General features: G+C 36.3%; 1 protein-coding gene across 4 annotated transcripts in view; it reads right to left on the reverse strand.

Moving 5' to 3' along the window:
* AMN1 (antagonist of mitotic exit network 1 homolog) overlaps positions 1 to 6,407 on the reverse strand; it is a 63,995-nt gene that overhangs the window by 26,913 nt on the left and 30,675 nt on the right. The window lies entirely within an intron of this gene.

The following is a 6,407-nucleotide window of genomic DNA, read 5'->3' on the forward strand; positions in this document are numbered from 1 at the left end:
AGCGTATATATGTTGATGCTACTCTCACTTCGTCCCAGCTTCCCCCTCCCATCCTGTGTCCTCAAGTCCACTCTCTATGTCTACATCTTTATTCCTGCCCTGCAACTAGGTTCATCAGTACCATTTTTTTTTTTTAGATTCCATATATATGCGTTAGCATATGGTATCTGTTTTTCTCTTTCTGACTTACTTCACTCTGTATGACAGACTCTAGGTCCATCCACCTCACTACAAATAACTCAATTTCGTTCTTTTTTATGACTGAGTAATATTCCATTGTGTATATGTGCCACATCTTCTTTATGATAATTCATCTGTCGATGGGCATTTAGGGTGATTCCATGTCCTGGCTATTGTAAATAGTGCTGCAATGAACACTGTGATACATGTCTCTTATTGAATTATAGTTTTCTCAGGGTATATGCCCAATAGTGGGATTGCTGGGTTATATGGTAGTTCTATTTTTATTTATTTATTTATTTTAAAAAATTTTTTTAAGGAACCTCCAAATGCTATTTGTTAGTGCTTAGTCCTTTCATAAACAGGGTGTACATTTTTTTTTTTTTTTTCGGTATGCAGGCCTCTCACTGTTGTGGCCTCTCCCGTTGCAGAGCACAGGCTCCGGACACGCAGGCTCAGCAGCCATGGCTCACGGGCCCAGCTGCTCCACGGCATGTGGGATCTTCCCGGACCGGGACACGAACCCGTGTCCCCTGCATCGGCAGGTGGACTCTCAACCACTGCGCCACCAGGGAAGCCCAATACAAACCTTATTTAATTTCTGCCTACAAATACTCCCTCATATATACACTTTTACATTCATGAATAAATATGATCATACACTTGAATTTTTTTAGTGCAATCTTTATTTTTTCTTCTTTTGGTTGCCTCTGCCTTTCCCTCTCCTTTCCTTCCTCCTTCCATTATTTAGTTCCTCACCCTATTCAGTGTATGTTCCCTCTTATTTTTTCTCTGTGCTTGTACACACACACGTTTACTCACACATGTATGTATGTACTCAAACATACATTTAAAGGGTTAGGTTGGGGGTGGGGAGAGATCACTGTTTCCTAGAATGGCATCACTGTATACTCACTTTTCTACACCCTCTTTCATTCAATAATACCTTAGGAAATTCTTTAAAGCATCAAGTGTGGTTTTAAGTTTCCTTTAATGCCGATATAATATTTCACAGTGTGGATGATTTTAGTCATCCCCTATTGATGAGAATTCCACTGTTTCTAGGATATGTTAACATATGGTGTCAGATTGTTTTCTTCATATTTCCATCAGCAGTGTTGGAGGGTTCCCTTTCCTCTACATCCTTAAGCAGTAGGTATTATTGTTCATTTTATTTATTTTTCCATTATGTCCATTTCCCAATCTCATCCCCCACCACTCCAGGAAACCATTCTAATGTCTAATATGTATCCTTTTGTTGTATGTACCCTCAACATGATTGTTATATGGATGTATTTCTAATTTATGTATGTGGTATTTGTCATAGATTTGCTTAGTCTTTCACTCAGCACTGTTTTTTTTGTTTTGTTTTATTTTTTTGTTATTTATTTATTATTATTTTTGGCTGCGTTGGGTCTTCATTGCTATGCATGGGCTTTCTCTAGTTGCAGCGAGTGGGGGCTACTCTTCGTTGTGGTGCATGCATTTCTCATTGTGATGGTTTCTCTTGTTGCAGAGCACGGGCTCTAGGTGCATGGGCTTCAGTAGTTGTGGCTCACGGGCTTAGTTGCTCCACGGCATGTGGGATCTTCCCGGACCAGGGCTCGAACCCATGTCCCCTGCACTGGCAGGTGGATTCTTATCCACTGCCCCACCAGGGAAATCCCTTAGCACTATTTTTAAGATCTACTTACTCTTAAATGTTGGAAGATCTCATGGGTGAAAAGTGGTATCTCATTACTTTAATTTGTATTTCTTTAATTACTAGTAAATTTAATATCTTTTCATAATCGTGCTGGCTATCTAGATTTTCTTTTCTCAGGATTGTCTATTCATATCCTTTGTCTATTTTGCTGTTTTTTACTTAAATTTGTAAGAGTTATTTTTGTGGCCAAATACATGACTGATTTTGTATATGCTCTATAAATATTCAGAGAATGTATACTCTCTATCTGAGAAATGTAATGTTCTCTTTCTGTGTATTATATATGTGTGTCTAAATATCTCTCTCTGTGTATGTATACACAAATATGTGTATATGATTATTTATTGATTAGTACAAAAATATATTGTGTATATGATTATTTATTGATGAGTATCTTAATACTTCTATGTTCTTATTTTTTCTACTAAATCTGTAGAATTCTTAGTTTGCAATACTTGTATTTTGAAATCAACTTTTCTTTTTATTTCTACAAGTTTTTGCTAGTTTATGTACATTACCATTTTATAATGAAAATTTTCAAAAATACAGAAAAATAAAATAGAATGATATAAATCATGTACCCAAAACCAAGAATTTAAAAATTTATTTTATCATTTTGTGTCAGGTATCTTTCATAAGATATAAAACACTTCAGATAAAATTAAAACCTCCTTTGTCTGCCTATTCAGGTTTACTTTCTTTATCTCCCTTTGCAGAAACAACTACTACCATGAAGTTGTTCTTTTTTTAAAAAATTTTTATTGGAGTATAACTGATTTAGAATGTTGTGTTAGTTTCAGGTGTACAGCAAAGTGAATCAGTTATACATATACATATATCCCCTCTTTTTTAGATTATTTTCCCACATAGGCCATTAGAGTATTGAGTAGAGTTCCCTGTACTATACAGTAGATCCTTATTAGTTATCTGTTTTATATACAGTCGTGTGTATATGTCAATCCAAACCTCCCATTTATCTCTCCCCCTCTCCTTATCCCCTGGTAACCATAAGTTTGTTTTCTATGACTGTAACTCTATTTTTCTCTTGTAGGTAAGTTCATCTGTACCCTATTTTTAGATTCCACATATAAGTGATACATTTGTCTTTCTCTGTCTGACTTACTTCATTTAGTATGACAATCTCTAGGTCCATCCACGTTGCTGCAAATGGCATTATTTCATTCTTTTTTATGGCTGAGTAATATTCCATTATATATATATGTACCACATCTTCTTTATCCATTCCTCTGTTGATGGACATTCAGGTTGTTGCCATGTCCTGGCTATTGTAAATAGTGCTGCAATGAACATTGGGGTGTATGTATCTTTTTGAATTATGGTTTTCTCTGGATATATGCCCAGGCGTGGGATTGCTGGGCCCTATGGTAGTTCTATTTTTAGTTTTATAAGGAACATCCATACTGCTCTCCATAGAGGTTGTACCAATTTACATGGCCACCAACAGTGTAGGAGGGTTCCCTTTTCTCCACACCATCTCCAGCATTTACTGCTTGTAGTTTGTTTTTTTTAAATTTATTTTTGGCTGCATCAGGTCTTAGTTGCAGCATGCAAGATCTTCATTGAGGCATGCAGGATCTTTCGTTGCAGTGTGCAGGCTTCTCTCTAGTTGTGGCATGCGGGTTTTCTCTTCTCTAGTTGTGGCACACTGGCTCCAGGGCATGTTGGCTCTGTAGCTGTGGTGCACGGGTTCCAGAGCACATGGGCTCTGCAGTTTGTGGCATGTGGGCTCTCTAGTTGAGGCGTGGAAGCTCAGTAGTTGTGGTGTGCGGGCTTAGATGCCCCGCGGCATGTGGGACCTTAGTTCCCTGACCAGTGATCGAACCCGCATACTCTGCATTGTAAGGCAGATTCTTTACCACTGGACCACCAGGGAAGTCCCTGTTTGTAGATTTTTTGATGATGGCCACTCTGACTGGTATGCGGTGATACCTCATTGTAGTTTTGATTTGCATTTCTCTAATAATTAGTGACGTTGAACATTTTTTCATGTGCTTTTTGGCCACCTGTATGTCTTCTTTGGAGAAATGTCTATGTATATCTTCTGCGAATTTTTTGATTGGGTTGGTTTTTTTGACATTGAGCTGCATGAGCTGTTTGTATATTTTGGAGATTAATCCCTTGTCGGTTGCTTTGTTTGCAAATATTTTCTCCCATTCTGAGGGTTGTCTTTTCATTTTGTTTATGGTTTCCTTTGCTGTGAAAAAGGTTTTAAGTTTAATTAGGTCCCAATCGTTTATTTTTGTTTTTATTTTCATTAATCTAGGAGGTGGATCGAAAAAGATCTTGTTGTGATTTATGTCAACGAGTGTCCTGCCTATATTTTCCTCTAAGAGTTTTATAGTATCTGGCCTTATGTTTAGGTCTTTAATCCATTTCAAAACATTATATTAATAATATTAATAATATAATTATTAATCAATAATATAATTATGATATTAATACTAATAATATTAATAAGATTAAATCCATTATATAACATTTCAGATAAAATTAAAGCCTCTGTCAACCTATTCAGGTTGACTCTCTTTATCTCCCTTTGCAGAAACAACTACTACCATGAAGTTTTAAAAATAGTTTCTGTCCATGATTTTATTATACTTCTAATACTAAAGTATATATGCATAAAGAGCATATAGTATTCTTTCTGTCCTTATAAAATATCGTGTATTAAGTTTCCTACCATGACTAAATTTGACAATTGTCCTTGTAATTGTGATAGCTTTCCTTTTTATAAGATTATGGTGTTGGTTGCAAATTCATGATCATTTTATCTTCTCGTGGAACATTCCTTTTACCCTTAAGTAATGTCTCTATCTATATTGATGTTTTTCACTTCAGTAAAACCATTCAGTCTGGTTTTACTATTGCTCCACCATCTTTCTTTGGCTTCTTTTGCTAACATCTTTGCAAGATTCATCTGCATTGTTGTAGATAGCTATAGTTTGTTCATGCCCATTTTCACTGCTGCATAATATTCCACTGTACAAACAATTTATTTTTCTATTTGTTGATGTACAGTGTGGTGGTTTATAATTTTTTACTATTAGGAATATTAATATGAATTTTTTGGGACATGTCCCTTGGTACACATGTGCCTATGTTTCAATCAAGTTTATACCTGGGAGTGGAACTGCTGACTCATATGGTATGCATATGTTTAGCTTAATGCCCAACAGTTTTCCAAAGTGTTTGTACTGATTCAAAATCCTACCATCAGTCAATGAAAGTTTCTGGAATCCATATCCTTGTCAACACTTGGCATTGTCAGTCTCTTTAATTTTTGCCAATATAGTGAGGGTATAGTAACAATGCATTGTGGCTTTAAATTTCAACCCCAGATTATTAATTTGAGCACATTTTCATTCCTTTATTGTATTGATACATTTGGATAGTCTCTTGGAGTTTCCGTTCAAGTATCATGTCCAGTTTTCTTTTGGGTTGACTGTTTTACTTAGTGGTACGTAGGAGTTCCTCTTATATTACAGACATGAGCCTTCTGTTGATTATGTATGTTGCAATTATAGACTCCCATTCTGTGGTTTGCCTTTTCATTCTCTTAATCATGTTTTATGTTGTAGAAAAGTACATTTGATGAGGTCCAATGTGTTTTCTTTATAGCAAGTATTTTTTTGTGTCCTGTTTATGAACTCTTTCACTGTTCTACATTCATGAAAATAGTCTCCTATGCTTTCTTCTAGAAAAAATTCATTCATTGTTTTACCTTTCACTTTTTGACTTAAAAACCCTCTTGTAATTGATTTTTGCAATTGTCAAGAACTGTGCAGAGTCTGAGAGTTTACCCTACTTACTTGTTTATGAGTTAGCTTTATTACCATTTCATGAATGCTAGTAGAAGACATGAGATCCCTGGGTCAGAGAAAAAGGACTTTATTACTAATGACAAGAGCAGTAGCTAGAGCGTCATGTTTCTGTTGGTTCCCCATGCCCTCCAAGTCCTGCTAATATAATGTAGGTAGGTCAAGATAGATGTTTGCCCATGCAGTGGGTTGTATTACAGGAGAAGAACACTGAGCTTGGGGGAATTCACCATTTTTATATCAAACTGAAGCAAGACTGCTCTTTTTGGAAGGAGAAAATACTTCATCCCTCAAGTCTGTCTGCTACAAACACAACCTTGAGAAATGTCCTAGGTAATCAAGGTCCCGCATTCTTGGTATACCCAGCAAAAATGTGCAGGTCCACAGCACTGCCTCTCCCAACAATCTACCCCAACATGTTCTTGGCTGAATTCAAATATTCATGTAAGTATGCCACTCTGTCAGCCATTTTAATTAATTTGACCAACAGAGGCTAAAACCAAATCTGTTCAATTTGTCACTTAAAGCATTTAATTAAAGCTATTATCAATAGTACTCCAAGTAGCAGGATAAGGCCAACCTGCAGTAATGATGACCTCAAAAGTGCCTGCAGGCAGCCATAAAAAGAAACGAAACTGAGTTACTTGTAGTGAGGTGGATGGACTCTGTCTGCCATACAGAGT

The sequence above is a fragment of the Delphinapterus leucas genome, chromosome 11 (assembly GCF_059928025.1).
Source record: "Delphinapterus leucas isolate spDelLeu-1000000601 "Yukka" chromosome 11, BTC_Dleu_Yukka2, whole genome shotgun sequence".
Taxonomy (NCBI): Eukaryota; Metazoa; Chordata; class Mammalia; order Artiodactyla; family Monodontidae; genus Delphinapterus; species Delphinapterus leucas.